The sequence below is a fragment of the Polypterus senegalus genome, chromosome 17 (genome assembly GCF_016835505.1).
Source record: "Polypterus senegalus isolate Bchr_013 chromosome 17, ASM1683550v1, whole genome shotgun sequence".
In the NCBI taxonomy this organism is placed as follows: Eukaryota; Metazoa; Chordata; class Cladistia; order Polypteriformes; family Polypteridae; genus Polypterus; species Polypterus senegalus.
In genome coordinates, this window is record NC_053170.1 from 27516536 (window position 1) to 27539292 (window position 22757).

Below are 22757 nucleotides of genomic sequence, written 5' to 3' on the forward strand. Positions count from 1 at the left end.
ACCCTTGAAGTGGTACCTGATTCTTTTCAGAACACTACATTGGCTCCCTTTGCCAGCACATGTTCATGTCAGCTCCTTGATGCTTTCCTACAGTGTAGTCAGTGGGCCGGTACCTGTGTATTTGGAGACACATGTGAGGTCCTGCACTCCTTCTCGCCCACTCAGGTCTACTGATAAACAGCATCAGGTGATGCCACCTCGGCATGACATCAAATCTCACTTTAGACTCTCTTCATGTGTAGTTTGTAGCTGGTGGAACGAGCTGCCCACCTCCGTTCAAATTTCTGATTTGTTTCACAAACATTTGAAGACTCTCTCCTTGTAACTAATGAAATGTAACTCGCTTGAATTATCTTCTGAGCTCTTTGCTTGTGGTGATCAATTTGATAGCCTTGTCCTGTAACACTTGATCCCAAACAGTTGATGTTTATTCGATTATGTTGACCTCCTTGCCATTTTCTGTGCTGTTGTTCAATCTGCTTATATAGTCTCTGGATCACGGGGATCCCCAACATGAATGAAACATCAGTCCATTACAGAAAGTCTGAAGTTTTATACAGAGAAGAACTGGAGAACTATGACATTTTTGGATATTTAGCCAATATACCAAGTTGAAAGAATATTTTTAACCTTATTTCCCATTAAAATGTACATAATGTAGCTAAGATGTGAACTATTTCTTTAAAGTACAAGTGCATTTTCTTTTTCAAGTCAAACTTATTTCTTCACAAATGTACTACATATATAAGCATTGCCATGCAAAACTGTGTTCTAAAGTTAAGTGTTTTCTATACATTTTAAAAAATGCAAGCCAGTCCTGTCATTTTAAATTGAAGCCTTATAAGGCATGGGAGACTCAGAAAACAAAAGCCGAAAAACTTACTGAATACGTCAATATTTTAAGCCAAGATCATTGTCAAGTATTGATCTATGTCTTACGATTACAAACACATTGTAAAATATGCTATCAATGTCACTTTTGAACAAAAAAACACCAAAATTATGAGGTCATTTTAAATGAATACCAGCTGTGTCTGCCAGCTCAGTACGTATCATTTTTCGCAATAACCTTTCACCCTCCCAATGGTGCAGTTTCCCCTCTAAAGACCAAATCACAGTAAACTTTTCGTGCCCAGGGCCAGAGTAAGACCTTTAGAGGCCAAAACACTTAAAAGATTTTGGTGCCCCCTTATATATGAACTGCACTCACTCTCAGCAGACAACTCAATGGGACAACCAACATAAACAAGACAAGAACGATCACGTGAGCCTCAGGGGACTGTGTGGCAGTTACCAGATTCCTTGTTGTATTCCCAAGATGAATATATATCATTAACCTCTATGATTACTATCTTATTATAATTTTTATTATTGTATAAATATATAGTATGTATGTCATTTTTCCATTGAATGTGGACGCCCCTTTTTGTGGAACCTGGTTCAGTTGCACCATTGGCAGTTGGCACCATATGGTCCAATGGAAAATTTCTGTGTTGCCCCTCTTCTCGTAATGCCCTAAGAATGTGCTTATGTTGCTTAATGTTTAATACAGCACTATTTGTGCCACATGGTTGTTTTTCTTTTGATTTCCATCCGTATTCATGTGAGAACTCTAACAAGCAAATAGAAAGCATATCTTTGCCACAAGAAAATTTGTACCAGGGATATGCAATAAGATGATTATTTCGAGATCCCTTTTGTTGTCACAAGCATGTGTCAGAAACATGGAAGTCTTGTGTGCCCGGCTAGGGGTACATGCTTCTTAGGAATGTGTTCTTTTTGAAATGTAGCTCATACTTTGAAGGTGGTGAAGGGGTGAGAGATAGTTAGACAATATGGGACACAAGATGATTGGGGGATCAGAATGGACCAGGTTATGATGAGCAATTTAGCCAGTACATCGGGGTACACCTTACTGTTTTCCAAGGATGCCCTGTGTTCTTTTATGACCACAAAGTCAGGACCTCAGTTTTATGTCTCATTTGAAGGACAGAGCCAGTTTTTAAATCACAGCGTCCCAATCACTGCACTGTTCCACACAGACTAGAGGGTAAGTGCCCCCATTGGCTTCACCAGCAGTAAGTTTTTCCTAGATGTCAGATATGACAGGTAGCCTGACAGACAGTGGATCATTGTGGTGTTTTTCCAATAAACTACGGTGTCAGACAAATTACAATATTTAGATAATGCAGCTATCAGGTTATTGTAAGTATAATTTAATTTTAAGCTGCATTCTTTGTATGAAAATGTGCTATATAAATAAATGTTATTATAATATAAATCCTGATTACACATTTAGTCGCTGCAGCATGAAGTGTCACTGAGCCATCTTTCATGCATATCAACATAAGTTATGCTGTTTTAATTTTTTTAATTTTATGGATATAAACATCATGTCACTTACCTACTTTGATTTCAATGTGCAAGGAAAGTGAGCTGCTGTGACTGAGGTTCTCACAAGACCCCACATAGCTGCAGAGATGAGTGTGGGATGTGCAGAGGCAAAAAATAAACTGTTAGTCCATAAAGAGACATAATGCTGCATTCTGGGACAATAAAGGACAGTATACAGTACAGTGTACAGTGATGAATAGATAAAAATATCATTACTACTGTATTAAATAAGAAAAAACAATTACTAAGTTAAATATATACATATGCATTTAACATTGTACTTTCCTTATATGGTAATGGATGTTTCACTTGTTTGACAGACATGTCTGAAAAATATATGTTCTTCTTCTTTCGGCTGCTCCCGTTAGGAGTCGCCACGGCGGATCATCTTCTTCCATATCTTCCTGTCCTCTGTCTTGCTCAGTCACACCCATCACCTGCATGTCCTCTCTCACCAAATCCATAAACCTTCTCTTAGGCCTTCCTCTTTTTCTCTTCCCTGGCAGCTCTATCCTTAGCATCCTTCTCCCAATATACCCAGTATCTCTCCTCTGCACATGTCTAAACCAACGCAATCTCGCCTCTCTGATTTTGTCTCCCAACCGTCCAACCTGAGTCGATCCTCTAATGTCCTCATTTATTATCCTATCCATCCTCATCACACCCAATGCAAATCTTAGCATCTTTAACTCTGCTACCTCCAGCTCTGTCTTCTGCTTTCTGGTCAGTGCCACCATCTGCAACCCATATAACATAGCTGGTCTTACTACCATCCTGTAGACCTTTCCTTTCACTCTTGCTGATATCCATCTGTCACAAATCACTCCTGAAACTCTTCTCCACCCATTCCATCCTGCCTGCACTCTCTTTTTCACATCTCTTCCACAATATCCATTACTCTGTACTGTTGATCCCAAGTATTTAAACTCATCCACCTTTGCCAACTCTACTCCTTGCATCCTCACCATTGCTATGACCTCCCTCTCATTTACACACATGTATTCTGTCTTGTTTCTATTGACCTTCATTCCTCTCCTCTCTAGAGCATATCTCCACCTCTCCAGGGTCTCTTCAACCTGCTCCCTACTATCGCTACAGATCACAATGTCATCAGCAAACATTATAGTCCATGGGGACTGCTGTCTAATCTCGTCTGTCAACCTATCCATCACCGTTGCAAATAAGAAAGGGCTCAGAGCCAATCCCTGATGTAATCCCACCTCCACCTTGAATGAAAGGGCTCAGAGCCAATCCCTGATGTAATCCCACCTCCACCTTGAATGCATCCGTCACTCCTACCACAGACCTCACCACAGTCACACTTCCCTCGTGCATATCCTGTACAACTCTTACGTACTTCTCTGCCACTCGTGACTTCCTCATACAATACCACAACTCCTCTCGAAGGCATCCTGTCATATGCTTTCTCCAGGTCCACAAAGACACAATGCAACTCCTTCTGGCCTTCTCTGTACTTCTCCATCAACACCCTCAAAGCAAACATTGTATCAGTGTTGCTCTTTCTTGGCTTGAAACCATACTGCTGCTCACTAACCATCACCTCACTTCTTAACCTAGCTTCCACTACTCTTTCCCATAACTTCATGCTGTGGCTCATCAATTTTATCCTCCTGTAGTTACTGCAGTCCTGCACATCCCCCTTATTCTTAAATATCTGCACCAGTGCACCAGTACACTTCTTTGCCACTCCTCAGGCACCCTCTCACTGTTAAAAACTCCACTGCCATCTCTCCTAAACACCTCCATGCTTCCACAGGTATGTCATCTGGACCAACGGCTTTTCCATTCTTCATCGTCTTCATAGCTGTCATTACTTCCTCCTTGGTAATCCGTTGCACATCCTGATTCACTATCTCCAAATCATCCAACCTCATCTCTCTCTCGTTCTCTTCATTCATCAGCCTCTCAAAGTACTCTTTCCATCTGCTCAACACACTCTCCTCGCTTGTGAGTACATTTCCATCTTTATCCTTTATTATCCTAACCTGCTGCACATCTTTCCCAGCTTGGTCCCTCTGTCTAGCCAATTGGTACAGGTCCTTTTCTCCCTCCTTAGTGTCCAGCCTCTCATACAATTCATCATACACCTTTTCTTTAGCCTTCGCCACCTCTCTCTTCACCTTGCGCCTTATCTCCTTGTACTCTTGTCTATTTTCTGCATCTCTCTGACTATCCCACTTTTTCTTTCTCTTCCTCTGTATACTCTCCTGTACTTCTTCATTCCATCACCAGGTTTCCTTTTCCTCCTTCCTCTGTCCAGATGTCACGCCAAGCACCCTTCTTGCTGTCACCCTTACTACATCTGCTGTAGTTTCCCAGCTGTCTGGTAACTCTTCACTGCCACCAAGTGCCTGTTTCACCTTCTCCCTAAACTCAACCTTGCAGTCTTCCTTTTTCAAATTCCACCATTTGATTCTTGGCTCTGCCCTCACTCGCTTCATCTTGTTGCTCTCCAGTGTCATCCTACAGACCACCATCCTATGCTGCTTAACTACACTTTCCCCAGCCACCACTTTGAAGTCTTCAATCTCCTTCAGATTGACTCTTCTGCATAGGATGTAATCTACGTGTATCTTTCTGCACTCTTGTACGTCACCCTATGTTCCTCCCTCTTCTTAAAATATGTATTCACCACAGCCATGTCCATCCTTTTGGCAACATCCACTATCCTCTGACCTTCTTCATTCCTCTCCTTGACACCATACCTACCCATCACCTCCTCATCTCCTCTGTTCCCTTAACCAACATGCCCATTGAAATCCACTCCAATCACCACTTTCTGTCCCTTGGGTACATTGCTCAAGACTTCATCCAACTCACTCCAAAAATCTTCTTTCTCATCCATTGCACACCCACACCCACCCGCACTAACAACATTTATCATCACACCTCCAATTTCCAGCTTCATAATCATTACTCAGTCTGACACTCTTTTCACCTCCAAAACACTCTTGACATACTGTTCCTTCAGAATAAGCCCTACTCCATTTATCCTCTTATCCACACCAAGATAAGAAAATTTGAATCTCACTCCGATCCACGTGGCCTTACTCTCCTTCCATTTAGTCTCTTGCATGCACAATATATCAACCTTCCTTCTATAAAATACATAAAACCATAACATAAAATTAAAACAGCAACCTTACTTGTAGCGCATAATGTTTCTCTTTTTAAAACAGAAGAGTTTCATTCATTTGCTAATGTTTTTTAATGAGTGATTTGAAATTTCGCAGATGTGTGCAGTGATATGTCTGTGAGTCCCAAAGAACATAAATCTAAATGCCCATTAGAGGGGGAAATCCCATCAGAATCACTAGCTAAATACAACAATGGGCCATGCAGAATCTCTATAATGTAAAAGATTTATCACCACAAAAATGCTGTTTATGTACAAGAAATTCTGTAGAGCACATAAGACAAAAGGGAGTTGCCAACAAGGGTAACCCAAAGCAGTCAGTCAGTCAATCAGTCATTCTCCAACCCGCTATTTCCTAATACAGGGTCACAGGGGTCTGCTGGAGCCAACCCCAGCCCACCGCAGGGCGCACACACACACACACCAAGCACACACTAGGAACAATTTAGGATCGCCAATGCACCTAACCTGCATGTCTTTGTATGGTGGGAGGAAACCGGAGAACCTGGAGGAAACCCACGCAGACTCTGGGAGAACATGCAAACTCCACACAGGGAGGACCTGGGAAGCAAACCCAGGGCTCCTTACTGCGAGGCAGCAGCGCTACCACTGCACCACCGTGCTGCCCTAATCCAAAGCAAACAAGTCCCAATACACAATCCAAGACTAGAAATGGTTAGAAATCCAGACAATATCACAAAGCACAGAAGAAAGCTTACCAACTCCCTAGGGAATTTGAAATGAACCACCAGGAACTGTGGGAGACTCTCCAGATTTACAGGGCAGAGGTCGGACCCTGGCTGTGACTGGCAGGTGGCCCCATGTTTGAGGTGAGCACTCACAAAATACATGGAGCATAATACAGCATTAGATACAGATACATAAAATGTAAAAAATACTGCAAATGATAACATAAATAGTACCGCGTGCCAATAAATGTACAACAAAATCTCAAAACAAGCATTTGAACCCAATACAGGTTAGGAATGTTGGTGTACATATGGCATACAGCACACTCCATTGAAGATATCTCAGCGTATATTATACCTAGACAAATGAGTGAGCCAAAGTCCAACAAAATCGGTCCACTGGGAGCCAAGTTGTTCCATGTGGACAGACAGACAGACGTGACTACCGCAGTAGGTGCTTTTACAGGTGGACATGTAGACCTCAAAGGCCTGCTTGAGAAGGCTGAGGAAGAACAGGAAGGGGTGATGGAATAATAATCAATCCAATTTCCTAACACGCTTATCCAGGGCAGGGTCCCAGGGAATCTGCAGCCAATCAAGCAAGCGTACGGCACAAGACAGGACCAATCCCTGTACGCTTCTATCACATTTCTGTAGACTCACAGTTCAGTGACCATAAAAAATAAAAAATACTAAACCAATCCCCTCAAAACACACACCCTTTTAATAACTGTTGTTGGTGGTGGTAGTTGTGGTGGCACAATGGTCAGCACTACTGCCCCTCGCCTCCCTTACTCTGAGTTCAAATCCCCACCCAGGTCTCATCTCTGAGGAAGTCTGCATGTTCTCCATGTGTCCATGTGGGTCCTTTTCCAGGTACTCTGCTTTTCCTTTCTCATCCCAAAATGGCACATCTTAGTTTCCTTTGGAGACACTAAATGAATGTTGGATGTGGCCGGATGGTGTTTTTTATTACATTAGCATTAACCATGGCATCCCCCAACTGAACTGAGCACTTCTCACCTCAGATGTCTGATGTGCCAGCTAACAGTGCAGCTTGAGACTTGGCATGATGCCAAGTTGGAAGGGTGGCATTCAAGCTGGCAGTCCTTGTTATCCTTATGCTAATTCCCTCACATTGTCACACGTTTTGGGCTCCTACAGCGACTGAACATACAGCAGTCCCCCTCTCCCTCTCTCTTTCAATTCATTCGGAGTCACGTCACCACCACGCGCTGAGGGATTATCCTGAAATGAGAAAAGCCCACTCTTCTGAAAGGTGCCACCTGACTTTGGGATTTATGGTGTCTTCTCTGTTGGAGATTATCCTGCTTAACAGGCAGAAATTTTGGTATTAGCCCATGACTGGCCCTTTCATGGTCAGCCTCATGATGAATTTCCAGTGAGACCTTTGCAAAGTGACAACAAGGAGTCACCCTTTCTCAAAGGAAGAGGAGTCATGGTATGCCACTCAGAAAAGTACTTGAGAACAGAACAACGTAATTGTAAGTTCATGGCAGTGAAAACAGCTGATTGTTAGGTCTCATCATATGTGTCTCTTCTTTTTATGACAAATGCAGTTTAACCAGCTCCATGCCAGATGCCAGTTAGCTCAATCCATTAACAGGAGTTGCCAGCAACAAAGAGCAAGTTGCACCATGGCGGGATGGCACACGTTTTGTCCTGCAAACTGTCTGCCCTTCCATAATTCTACCTAAAAATAAACAGATAATAGTTGTCTAACATTCATTTTTTAATTTAATTTTCTGGCATTTTCCTCCATGGTGAAACCCTTCAGTAGCACAACAAATTTTCCCTGTCATCACAAACGAGCAAATCAGCTTTTTGTATACTGAAGCTTATCTTGAAGAACACACAAGACTTTTAAAAAATTCCCTAAATTACACGGATACCTCTTTCTTACGGCCCCATTGATGATTACAGTTGCTTTGTCAGCCTAAATCCTTTCTTTTTAATATACAAAAGTCCCATTGTGATCAGTTTTGTCAGTCTAAATGAGACTCGTGTCAGCGTTCCTGATGGTAATCTGGTGACTCCCACTGGAATGGCTGCTTGTGCACTGTTACATCATTCTGATACCAGATTTGCAGCGTTATTCTTGGCTCAGGCTCACTAAATACACAGGGAAAGTCAAATTAACCATTTCCTAGTATATGTAGTAATGGTCATTTATGTCCTTTATATAATTACACTAAACTAACACAATTTGCAGTATATTTTATTTTTAATTCAAAGCATCAACTATGGAAATATGTCTTTACTGTAAACACAGTTTTGCCAAGAGTGGAGGCACGAGAGCAGAAACGTGGACTGCGAGAGTTTCAGTTAAATGATATTTTGCAGATCACCTTTCACCAAGTGCAAAGTACAAAGTTTTATGTGGAAAAAGCTGCTTGCACAAAGCTATCGGATACGTGCTGTCTACAATTAAAATGGGAAACCAGCAAGTCTTTACAGAGAATGCAATGTGGGAAAACGGAATCAGGCACAGAGTGCTGGTTACAAAGTGGTGATGCCAGCCCTTCAACATGTTTAATATGTGAACATTTGAAAAAGCAAAATAAACAAAGCACATTAAAAATAAAGGTTTGTATAGAACTTTCTCCACATCTATGAAAGCTTTGCTCCGTCTGCATTTCAAGGGTGTGCGGGTTAGGCTGACTGGGACTGAGTGAGCCCTGCAAGTGACGACCATGACAGACTTGGGTGTTGCTTAACAATAACGACAGACTGACAGACAGACAGACATGCTGGCAGATAGATAGATAGATAGATAGATAGATAGATAGATAGATAGATAGATAGATAGATAGATAGATAGATAGATAGATAGATATGAAAGGCACTATATACTAGATAGATAGATAGATAGATAGATAGATAGATAGATAGATAGATAGATAGATAGATAGATAGATAGATAGATAGATAGATAGATATGAAAGGATAGATAGATAGATAGATAGATAGATAGATAGATAGATAGATAGATAGATAGATGCCCGTCCAGGGACGCCTAGAGAGCGGAAGAACTAGGAGAGAGGCATTGTCTCCCATGGGACACAAGAAGGCAGCCCCCCTGGATTGCATCGGGGCCACAGGACTGGAGCTTGGAAGCCCATACTTGTTGAGGCGCGGTGGCCACCACCTGGGGGCGCCCGGATCATTCCGGAACCTTGAACTGCAGCACTACTGCCACACCAGGAAGTGCTACCGGAAGAGGAATCGAATGCACCTGGAGTGGTTCTGGGTGCCCATGCAGCACTTCTGCCACACCAGAAGGTGGTGCAGGAAGTTCATCAGGGTGTACCTGGAGCACATCAGGGTGCAAAATAAAAGGGGCCATTCGGAGAGCCGAAGTCAGGAGGCAGAGGACAGACCTTGCGAGAGAGGAGTGGAGGCGGCAGTGAAAGAGTAGAGAAGAAGAATAAGAAGGAAAATAAAAGGACTGAGAGCATTGTTACTGGTTTGTGCACTGTGTTTCAAAGAAAGAAAATAAACATGTGTGATGTTAGACTTCTGTATGTCCTGCGTCTGTATGCAGCTGGGCATCTTCCATGATAGATAGATAGATAGATAGATAGATAGATAGATGTGAAAGGCACTATAAGATAGATAGATAGATAGATAGATCTGAAAGGCACTATATAATAGATAGATAGATAGATAGATAGATAGATAGATAGATAGATAGATAGATAGATAGCTTTTCATGGACACTCAATAAATACATCATTAAGTATTAATTTATTATAACAAAACTGGAGGAGGTGTGTTTTTACGTGTTTTTTGGTGACTTCAGATTGAGTGCTGTTGAGGATGTGCGGTGGGCAAGCCCAGCTTTGAGGGCCAATGAACAAAGGAGCAGAATACAATATTAGCATGGTCAATTTTCAAATGCATTAAGGAGAATCCATTTATTGACAGTGAGGGGACAGTTTTAACAGACATTAAAAGATGCCAAAGTGCCACTGAACAGACTGAGGATTGGATTTCACAATGAAGCCTGGAGGCTCCTTGTTTTCGTTCCATTGGGCAACCTTGTGCTTAGACTTGTCAATGTCACTTAACAACTTTCTGCCCCCCTGATCTTGACCAGATGCTGTCACATCCTCTGTAAGGAGTTCAGTAGGAGTAGAAATCAGAATACAATAAGACCTCCTAGAGGTGTGCATCACATAGCATTTGAACTTCATTTCACTAATGTGCAGCACACCTAAAGGAAGCTCATTGAATAAATCAAAGAGTCAACACCAAAATGCCCATCTGTCTATTGTTTTTTTCATCTTCACAGTTCACACAGTTTTTTTATGTGGTTACAATGCTTCTGTTAATAACTTTGACTAGCAAGTAAGCGAGAGCAGGTTACATTCTGACTGAGCTCCATTAAAAAAAAAAGCATTTCAGAGTTAAAAGGCAGCACCACACAACCTTGCAGGTAAAGTTTGGGCAAGGGCATGTGTGTGTGAGCGTGCCCATGTGTCTTGGCGTGTATGCCAGAGATGCACCGAGAGGAGGTTTCCATGGTAACGTTGTGCCGAGGACGAGAAATCAGGGTACGGCAAAGCAGAAGAAAGCAGCCTGCTGACAGGATCATTGCTTCAGGGGCTGAGCAACATCCCTGGCAGAAGGACACCACACTGACAGGCATGTGTGTGTGTGTGAATGTGTGAGTGTGTGAGTGTGTGCATGCGTAAGAGTCTAAGTATGCAAATGCAGATGCAGGTGTAGTGTGTGTGTTTGTGCCGGCCTGTCTGTTCTATCGCGAGTGTGTATTTGTAAGCTTGTCTTCGAATGAACAAACAAGGGTAGTTGTAGTGAGTTCATACAGTATGTTCAGTGTCTATAGATGTTATTAAAGGAGTATGACTGTCCTGTGCATGTGACTATGTGTGTAAATCTGAGCATACAGGACACGCTGTTTACATGCTTGTGTGTGGATATATGTTCGTGTATATACAGTACATTTGTTAGTGTGTAGGTAAGCTGTGTGTATACAGATATTTGTAAAATGTATCGGTTTAGAAAGTGGATTGATGGATATACAGGTGAGCAATTGATGGGGGCAGATAAGTTATCTCGGCTTTACTGTGTGCATATGTCATGGCACACATTTAGTGCACATGGAAATGTGGTGGTTGCATGAGTGAGTGTGCAGGTATTTGTGGTCATCTTATGGGTGCAAGCAGAGATGTTTTATGTCTGCATATGAATGCCTGTTTGGTTCGTGCTTTGTCGGTGTGTATGTGCCTCCAGTTTTTAAATGCGTGAGTCCTAGTGTGTGCTTATGCATGTGGCTGTATCCAGCAGGGGGCGCTACCTCCCTTGTTGGAATGAGTTCTTTTGTAATTGCGTCATGTTACATAACCTGAATCTATATAGATATGATATTAAACAACAACATTTATTTATATAGCACATTTTCATACAAAAAGTAGCTCAAAGTGCTTTACATAATGAAGAATAGAAAAATAAAAGACACAATAAGAAAAACAAAATAAATCAACATTAATTAACATCGAATAAGAGTAAGGTCCAATGGCCAGGGTGGACAGAAAAAACAAAAAAAAAACTCCAGATGGCTGGAGAAAAATAAAATCTGTAGGGATTCCAGACCATGAGACTGCCCAGTCCCTCTGGGCATTCTACCTAACATAAATGAAACAGTCCTCTTTGGATTTAGGGTTCTCACGGAAGGACTTGATGATGATGGTCACGTAGACTTCTGCCTTTTAATCCATCCATCATTGTTGGAGCATCATGAAGCTTTGAGTAGGTGGAGGTGGCGCAGGCCACCACCACAAAGAAACCGGAACAGGAAACAGAAGAGAGAGTAGGGGTGAGTACGGATTTTAGAGCCACCATGACTAGTTATTATGATGAATTGAACATACAGAGTATCAGGATTAAGTTAAAGTGAAGTTATAAAAAGGCCATGTTAAAGTAATGTGTTTTCAGCAGTGTTTTAAAGTGCTCTACTGTATCAGCCTGGCGAATTCCTAATGGCAGGCTATTCCAGATTTTAGGTGCATAACAGCAGAAAGCCGCCTCACCACTTCTTTTAAGTTTTGTTCTTGGAATTCTAAGGAGACACTCATTTGAGGATCTGAGGTTACGATTTGGAATATAATGTGTCAGACATTCCGATATATAAGATGGGGCGAGATTATTTAAGGCTTTATAAACCATAAGCAGAATTTTAAAGTCAGTCCTGAATGACACAGGTAACCAGTGTAGTGACATCAAAACTGGAGAAATGTGTTCGGATTTTCTTTTCCTAGTTAGGATTCTAGCAGCTGCATTCTGCACTCGTTGCAAACGATTTATGTCTTTCTTGGGTACTCCTGAGAGGAGTGCGTTACAGTAATCTAGTCGACTGAAAACAAACGCGTGAACTAATTTCTCAGCATCTTTCAGTGATATAAGAGGTCTAACTTTACTTATGTTTCTTAAGTGAAAAAATGCTGTCCTAGTGATCTGATTAATATGTGATTTAAAATTCAGATTACAGTCAACAATTACCCCTAAGCTTTTTACCTCCGTCTTGACTTTTAATCCCAATGTATCTAATTTATTTCTAATAGCCTCATTGTATCCATTATTGCTGATCACTAAGATTTCAGTTTTCTCTTTATTTAACTTGAGAAAGTTACTATTCATCCATTCTGAGATACAAGTCAGACATTGTGTTAGTGAATCAAGAGAATCGGGGTCATCAGGTGCTATTGATAAGTACAGCTGTGTGTCATCAGCATAGCTGTAGTAACTCACGTTGTGCTCTGAGATAATCTGACCTAACGGAAGCATGTAGATTGAGAATAACAGCGGACCCAGGATAGAGCCTTGTGGAACACCATATCGGATATTAAAAGGTGATATCCCTCCCTTAGTGATACAGCGGTAAGAAATCACATAAGAGAAATGGCTTTGTTTAATGACAGTTTATGTGGCATAAGAAAGCCATGACAAGACCATTTCGGGTAGTGGGAGCCCGATGTATAGACTCCCATCCATCCGTCAGCTTCAAAGGTATGCCGGGCAATGTTCTGAGGCTTTATACTCTTCCTTCATGTGAAGGCCCCCAGTTCGGCGAATCACACCATTCCAAACAAGGAAAAGAGAGGATACAATTTCATGCTGTGTTTGTCACACAGAAATAGTACACAATGGTCATCAGTCTGACTGCCCATTTCGCAGTTGTCCTTAACTTGTCTTGTCTTAAAATGCTTGCCTAGTAGTTCTTATATGGTGAACTCCTGTGTGCTAAATCTGGCTTTGTGTTAGCTGTACATGTGAGTAGAATGAAAAGTGGATTTATAAAATATTTTTGTACAGAGCACAGTGACATATTAAACATATAAACTTATTACAGTGGCCACATGTGATTCACATGTCCATCGAGACTAGGCAGACAGATGTGCATTGTGGGTCTGGCGAAAGTGTGCAGTGAAGTGACGTATGAATCCTTCAGCATGTCTTTGTATGTCTGGGCATCTAAAGCACTAGTGATCTTATGGGTACGTGTAACAAAGTCTCCGAGGGGTATCAACACGCTCAAGCTCTTCGGCAGATGGCCCTGGGAGGCTGAAAGCTGTACAAAGGTGACCACAGTGTTGCCGCTGCAAAGCCTTGTTTCCTCTTTATATGAATACGTTACTAGCACCGCTGTCGATATGTGGGGGGCATGACACAAAAAAAAAAATAGGAGGCTTACTTCAGAGTAACCCCTAGGCACTTGACCACTGTGGCACATGAAGGTTTCAAAACTATTTATTTGTGTGGAGTTTGAGGCCCCAGTGGATAAAATGAATGCTGACTCTGCTAGATGGCACACCTCAAGCTGGGCCCTGCTGCTCTCTCCTTAACATCTGAGCCCCATGATCAGACAAAGCTTACTGTCTGCAGCTGATGAGCATCACATTATAGTCAGGACTCGGGCATCACATTATTATTATTGTCATTGTTAATATTTAGCTGACACCTTTATCTAAGGTAACTTACAAAAGCAAAAAGCACAACATAAAGTTTAAGTCATTACAAATTTAATAAGGAAATGAGAATGAAATTGAAAGATGAGTGTAAAGAGTGTAGTACTACAGTTAGCCCCCATCTTACTTGAAGACAGCAGTCCACCGATGTTCTTCATCCCATCATCCAACCAGACCGAGCTTTAGAGCAGAGCCACTCAATACACCAAGATCGCTGACACCCGTGTATGAAATATAAGGGGTGCACTACGGTCATCGAAGGGGGCAAACCCAGTCTAACAATACAGAAGATGCACTATGGACACTGAAGGGTACCCTTTATGTAACTCAAATGGCACACGCTCTTCCACCGCTCATTCTATAGGCAACAGGGGTCACCATTTTGGTAACTGAAGGGAACCCGACCTTGCGCTCCATATGGACTTCAGCCAGCATTGCTTGAGGGGATCTGCACAGAAGAATGGAAGAAAACCCCAAAACCAGGCGTGTGTAGCTTGTCTTGTTAGAGTCAAACTCCACAAGACTCCAGGCTGGGATGGCTGCAAAAGGGGGCTTCAATGAACTACTGAGTAAAGGGTCTCAATACTTGTGTCAATGGGATATTTAATTTTTTTTTTTCTCATTAATAAATTTGCAGAAGTTCCTAAAATCTTGTTTTCGCTTTGTCATTCTGTTGTTTGATGAGGGAAAATGAATTTAAATGAGAGAAACAAGAAGGGGAATGAATACTCCCTGAAAGCACTGCATCATTATATAGCACCTTTCAGAGTGAGCACTGCAAGAAGTTTAAATTATTAACTCAGTGGTGTCATTCCTTACATCAGCACTGCATGGCACATTTTATGGTGTGTGTTGTATAAAGACCAATCACATATCACATCCATCCATCCATCCACATATCACATTAAATGATGCTTATTAACACCACAAGACAGCAACTACAGTACATCTTCCATTCATCCCTCCACCTTCTAACTTACTTACCCTTGGGAAGCTGGTAGTCCCAAGGAGACCACCCCAGTCCATACACAGGGCACACACGCACCGCCACTCATATAGAACCAGTTGAGAGCTGCCAACTGACCCACCTGCGTGTCTTTCTTATGAGGGAAGAAAACTGGAGTACCTAGAGAAATACCCACATAGACACAGGGAGAACAAGAAAGCTCACATGATGTGGAAGAAATGAATACTGGAAATACATTAAAGAAAGAAATTCATCCTCAACTAGAACCTCTTTGAGTCAGGAACCAGGCAGGAGGAAACTTGTTCACTTCGTCTTTTCTTTTCTTTTCAGCAATCTACTAAGGGACAGTGGCCTGGGTAGAGGCTGTCAGCAAATGGTCAAAGAATACTGGAACTGGAATCTTTCTTCTCTCATGGAGGACCAAGGCATTGCCTCTCACACTCCTTCATCTCTGAGTTTTTAATTTGTGAGATTCTTATTAACTTTTCTCATCATGACAATTAGTTTTGGCTGTTGGTCAAAGAATAGAGATTGGGAGTTTTATTTATAGATAACGGAATCCGCATAACAGTGCTGAATTATTGCTTACTCTGATTGGTTTAATTATTGATCACTCTGATTGGCTCAAAAGACATAAGGTGTTTTAGCAGACAACATAACCAGCTTACATACGCCAAAATAAAAGTATAATTTCTCTATATTCTTGGTCCTTTACAATATTTTTCAATACTTCTTGTGTTCCTGTATGTGTGACATTTGTCAAGACTTAGGAGGAGGAGATTGGGAGCATTTGTTAATATGGCGTGTTGCTGCACCCACCACACGTCGAACCACCTTAGGGTCCCACTTACTGGGTACATAATACACAGGCAATGTCTTGAACCATCACCCAGAACCTTCTTACTCTTTGTTGTTCTGTGACTGGTTTCCTGATATGCTTGAACAAGTGCTTGACATTTACTAACCCTTTTTCCACGACGTCTAGATAGATAGATACTTTATTAATCCCAAGGGGAAATTCATATAATCCAGCAGCAGTATACTGATACAAAAAAAAAATTAAATTAAAGAGTAATAAAAATGCATGTACTATGATAGAAGTATACAGGAAACATACCAAGACACTTCATGTGCAAGAACTATATTACCCCTACATGACTTTGTGACCCCAAGTGTCATTTTTCTTCCACATTGGGTATTGCCCAATCCACAGGTCACAATGTAATAGCTTGGAAAGAAAACAAACAAAAACTAAATATTAGTGCCCATCCATGTCAAGCACTCTATTGGCAAGGAATTTCCGATGGTCCATTCAGTGCCTCTTCCCCATGTTGGGCTCTGGAGCTCCCAGACATGTTAAATAAAATTTTAACTTGCTATTTTCCTCCAGCCCTGCCAGTCAAAACAAATGAGCTCAGTGATGGCTGGAGACCAATGCCAAATGAAATCTGACTTCTTGGCTAAGACAATATCAAAAGCCTGGGGAGCAGCCTGGGCAGAGTGGCATATCCAGCTGTCAGGAAGCGTCTTGTTTCACAGATAAGTTGTGTTCTGTGGCTTTGGTGTTCACCAAGTCAGGTTCGATTTTCTTCTGTGCTGCTTGGCCTCCAGTCTCTCCATTATGATGAGTTTTTTCTTTTAGTGGAATATGAGAACATCCAAAGGATTTCCTCATCATGTTTTTCATCTTTTTATTATATTCCTCTAAATTCCTCAGTTAATTCATTTTTAATTCTCTTATCCTATGGGAGAAGGATTGTAATGATTGGCTTCCACCTGTCATTTAATGCTGTCAATACAAGCTTTGCCTCCATGGCTCTAAAGTAAGCATTAAGTGAGTTTAGAAAATGGATGGATGGATGGGTTGATGGATGGAGGTAAATGTCACCCCTGTTTTGAGAATTAGACCCATTTGAATTTTAACAATAGCTCAATGGCTAATGGAGAGATATTATTGGGTTCCATTTGTGTTAATCAGTTTCAGACTACTTTGCTTTCCAGTCTGTTTAAACAAACCCATCCCTTTATGTGTATTCACTCTGTGACTAGTAATCTGTAAATTCTGTAATTGCATTGACATGAAAGCTGGTCACAGTGCGCACTCACTGAAGTGCGCTATATAAAAATAAATTGAATTGAAATGCATTGCATTGAACATTTGTGTAAATGGGTGGCAGGTTGGCAAACACTGCTCCGTGTAAACTTGGTTGAAGAATATTCAGTGTGAACTTTGACTACAATTTAGGATTTTTGTTTTGTTGGGATGAAAAGATCAGTTACGTACTTTGCTAGGCTTTGACACGTGTTTATTCTTCTGGTCCCTTTACTTCCCTTCTCCTTCACAGAACAGAATCCTGTCGAGCTCCCTGCTCTTTACAGCTTTTGTGGTCTTTTAATTTTAGCACCCATTTTTTTAATGTGCCTGCTATTTCATGTGTTGGATGTTGTTTTGGACCTTAAACAAACATCTTTTATCTTTTACCCACCCACTCCTTGTCGCAGAAGCCAATGTCTGGAGGTCTGCTGCCACTGAAGGCTGCTGACAGCTATTGTGGGGTATGGGCCAGGTGGATGGTGTTACCTGGGCCAGCACTTAACAAAACGCTGCAGAACCTCACCTGTAATCTGAGGAGGAAAAGTGAGCGCTTGTGCAGGTCACAAGACAGAGGTTTAGGGGACGTGCCATCAAACAACATCCTGCTCATTCACTCAGCCAAGTCTCAGTTGTTAGAATTCATCTTAAAGCAGGAGGTTGGATGAAATGAATAAAGGCCTGACTAATTATTTAATCAACAGATTGAGTTGGAATGTCTTTTAAACCTTGATCACTAATAACTAATCAGTTCATTAATCCATCGATTGACTGCATGACAGTAATAAAAGATTTAAACATCAGTGCTGCAATGAGGAGTGCATTGGGAAAGTTCAATTAATTTACAAAGTGTTTCCCTGCTGGTGGAATGAATGGACCACACATTCAAATCAACAATCTTTACAAATCAGACTGAGCCAGCGGCAAGACAGACCTGCACATCTTTGGGATGTGGGAGGAGAGATATGTAAGGCACTATATGATAGACAGATAGATAGATAGAGTGTTTCATATCTATCTATTATATAGTGCCTTTCATATATGTCTACCTATTATGTAGTGCCATTCATATCTATTATATAATGTCTTTCATATCTATCTATCTATCTTTCATATAGTTCCTTTTATATCTATTATATGGTGCCTTTCATGTCTATCTATCTATCTATCTATTACATAGTTCCTTTCATATCTATCTTATAGTTCCTTTCATATCTATTATATAATGCCTTTCATATCTATCTCATATATCATATCTATCTCTTATGTAATGTGTGTCATATCTATCTATCTATTATAAAAGAAAAAGCAGTACAGGAGAAAGCTGGAGCAAAAGTTGCAGAACAACAGCATGAAGGAAGTGTGGGATGGGATGAAGATTATCACTGGCTGCAGCTCGAAGCGGGGTGCCGCCATCGAGACAGACGTGGAGAGAGCAAACCAAATGAACAACTTCTTTAATAGGTTTGATCACCCTAACCCACTCTCACCTCGGAGTACTGCATCCTCCAACCATCCTTCTGCTGATACCAGCATAGGTGAGACATCCCCACCCACAATTACAGCAGCCCAGGTGAGCAGAGAGCTGAAAAGACTTTGTGCCAGCAAAGCAGCGGGTCCAGATGGTGTATCGCCACGATTGCTGAAGGCCTGTGCGTTGGAACTGGGGAGTCCTCTACAGCGCATCTTCAACCTGAGCCTGGAACAGGGGAGAGTCCCAAGGCTTTGGAAAACATCTTGTATCACTCCTGTCCCAAAGGTATCACGTCCTAGTGAGCTAAATGACTTCCGGCCTGTTGCTCTGACGTCACATCTGATGAAGACCATGGAGCGGCTGCTGCTTCACCACCTGAGGCCACAGGTCCGCCATGCCCTCGACCCTCTGCAGTTCGCATACCAGGAGAAGGTGGGAGCGGACGATGCCATCATCTATATGCTTCATCGATCCCTCTCCCACCTGGACAGAGGCAGTGGTGCAGTAAGAATTATGTTTTTGGACTTCTCTAGTGCCTTCAACACCATCCAACCTCTGCTCCTTAGAGACAAGCTGACTGAGATGGGAGTAGACTCACACCTGGTGGCATGGATCGTGGACTATCTTACAGACAGACCTCAATATGTGCGTCTTGGGAACTGCAGGTCTGACATTGTGTGCAGCAATACAGGGCGCCGCAGGGGACTGTACTTTCTCGGTCCTGTTCAATCTATATACATCAGACTTCCAATATGACTCGAGTCCTGCCACGTGCAAAAGTTCGCTGATGACACTGCTATTGTGGGCTGCATCAGGAGTGGGCAGGAGGAGGAGTACAGAAAGTTAATCAAAGACTTTGTTAAATGGTGCGACTCAAACCACTTACATCTTAACACCAACAAGACCAAGGAGCTGGTGGAGGATTTTAGGAGGCCCAGGCCCCTCATGGACCCTGTGATCATCAGAGGTGACTGTGTGCAGAGGGTACAGACCTATAAATATCTGGGAGTGCAGCTGGATGACAAATTGGACTGTACTGCCAATACTGATGCTCTATGTAAGAAAGGTCAGAGCAGACTATACTTTCTGAGAAGGTTGGCATCCTTCAACATCTGCAGTAAGATGCTGCAGATGTTCTACCAGACAGTTGTGGCGAGTGCCCTCTTCTACGCGGTGGTGTGCTGGGGTGGCAGCATAAAGATGAAAGACGCCTCACGCCTGAACAAACTTGTTAAGAAGGCAGGCTCCATTGTAGGATTAAAGTTGGACAGTTTAACATCTGTGGCAGAGCGACGGGCACAAAGCAAACTCCTGTCAATCATGAAGAATCCACTGCATCCACTGAACAGGATCATCTCCAGGCAGAGGAGTAGCTTCAGTGACAGACTTTTGTCACTGTCTTGCTCCACTGACAGACTAAAGAGATCGTTCCTCCTCCACACTATGCGACTCTTCAATTCCACCCGGGGGAGTAAATGCGAACATTAATTTTATTTTAATTTTTTTTTTTTTTTCATTTTTATTACTATTTAATTTAATATTGTTTCTTTGTATCAGTATACTGCTGCTGGATTATGTGAATTTCCCCTTGGGATTAGTAAAGTATCTATCTATCTATCTATCTTATATAGTGCCTTTCATATCTATCTATCTATCTATTGTGACACAATAAGACACCAGACATAATAAAGGTTTGGGGCAGCCACCCATATAATATGTCCTGGCTGCAAAAAGGTTGAATTCTCAAAGAGAGTTGTTTACCAGACCAAGTCAAAAACAGAACTGATTAAACAAAGGCAAGATAGCGACTTTAAAGGCCAGTATAGGAAGTGCCGTCATCATGGGGGCCGAAACCGGACGTGACGTCACCCAATGTCCCAGACCCTGAAGTGACATCATCGCCAGTTCCAGAAGTGATGTCATCGAAGGTGCCAGAACTCGGCTGGATTTCCCGAGAAGTTTCTGCAAGGAACTGAGAAAGACAGGCAGTGCACCCCGTCACCCCCTGGTCTGATGTGGTATTACAATTATTTGAGCCCTTTAGCTGCCTCCTACTCGCATGTGTGCGACATTATCTATCATATAGTGCTTTTGATATCTATCCATCTATCTAGCTATCTAGACAGATCTTTATTAGATCCCAAGGGAATGTCTGCCTCTTCAGAGAACCTCAATAAATAAATATCATTTTAGCAAACAACATCCCCCCACACACACTCCGTTAAAACCAAAAGTACATGGAGCACAGCACACAGTTAGAGGGAAGGAACTAACTCCATAGATGGTGGACCTTCTTAGGAATCAAACTCAGCCTGCTCCACAATTTAAAGCAAATAAATTACATGAAGAACCATCACAAGGTACTTTACAAAGCAAAGAATACAGTATGGTGTCTCTCCACATCAACATTCTCTGTGTGGCTGGTGAAGTGGAACATTTAGTCCTCATGTCAGATTCAAGAGATGAACAAACAGCCCCTGTCATCTTCATGATGTATATATTGTATTTTTCATTCAAATGTATCCAGCTGATGCTATAACCCAAAACATCTGGCACATCGCAAATGTACAGCCTACTTTTTCAGTATTTATACTTATACATATATATATACTGTATATATATATATTTAAATACTTAACACTTGAATATGCTTAAATACTTTAAACATATTTATACGGCTAGCAGTTTACAGTATCTGCTAAGTGATGTGCCAGGATCATCCCTCCCTTAAAGTGTTAAAAGACAAGCAGACAAAGTGCAGGGTGTGTGGGCTTGTAGAGAAGGACCATCTCATAATGAAGCAGGCAACCATAAATCTGGGATCTGGCAACTCCTGTGAAGGACAGGCCAGGGAGACAGATAGCTGATGGCAGACAGATGATGACTGAGACGCAGAGGGTGAGAGGGTTTGGCAGCGATTTCCATGATGAGTTTCACTGGCCTTTGTCCGCACTTGAGACCAATCAGCTAGTACTCTCAGTATAAAAACTGCAATGGCTGTAACAAGCTATGCAGAAATAAAGAGTAACTTGAAATATACACTGAATGTCCACTTTATTAGGTACACCCGTTTTTTTAACAGAAATACTCCGCTCCTATAAACAGGCTGCAGCCCAAAACATACTGTACAGCAGACATAGCCTTCATATTCACAGATGGCATATATTTTGTTTCACTAGGTTTCTGGTACACGTATAAAGCAAAGTTGGCAAGTAATTTTTTAAATTACTGATCATAATGACACTATGAAAAAATATTTTGACATGGTAGTTACACTCTTCCATTTACTTTGAACATTTTACTTATTATTTGGCTTACTCCTTTATCCAAGGTGACCTACACGGTTTGAGATAAACTTGGTTTCATTTGGAGCACAGGCAGGTAAAGTAACTTGCTCTTGGCCACAGAGTGTCAGTAGCAGAATGTGAACGCACAACCGTAGGGTTTGAAATTCAGAGCTGTAACCACTACACTATTATTGTACAAAATAAATAATTATATACACAAATAAATAAATGCATTGTGAAATGTGACAATAAATAAATAATAACAAAATGATATGTACACATAAATAATTAAATAGGTCCTATTGCTTATTTACTTGTGTGCTTATTTAGATATTTTAGTGACACTTTGTTAGGTTAAATGCAGGGCTTTTTTCCCCCCTGGATTTTATTTTACTTTTTTATTGTTGTTTTTGCTAATGCTGAATTGCTGTTATTTATGTTTTTGTGTAATTTTTGTTGGTTCTTTTTATTATTCACTAGCAAAATACCCGCGCTTCGCAGCGGAGAAGTAGTGTGTTAAAGAAGTAATGAAAAAGAAAAGGAAACATTTTAATAATAACGTAACATGACTGACATTGTCATTGTCATGAGTGTTGCTGTCATATATATATATATATATATATATATACAGTATACACACATAAACATATATATACATATACACACATATATACAGTATATATACATA

The 22757-nt window shown here is 41.4% G+C and overlaps 1 long non-coding RNA gene across 1 annotated transcript in view; it reads left to right on the plus strand.

Moving 5' to 3' along the window:
- Positions 1 to 22757, plus strand: part of LOC120517928 — a 44933-nt gene that overhangs the window by 6390 nt on the left and 15786 nt on the right. The window contains exon 2 of the long non-coding RNA XR_005631135.1: positions 15547 to 15682. This is a non-coding gene — a long non-coding RNA (uncharacterized LOC120517928). The remainder of the gene's footprint in view (positions 1 to 15546; positions 15683 to 22757) is intronic.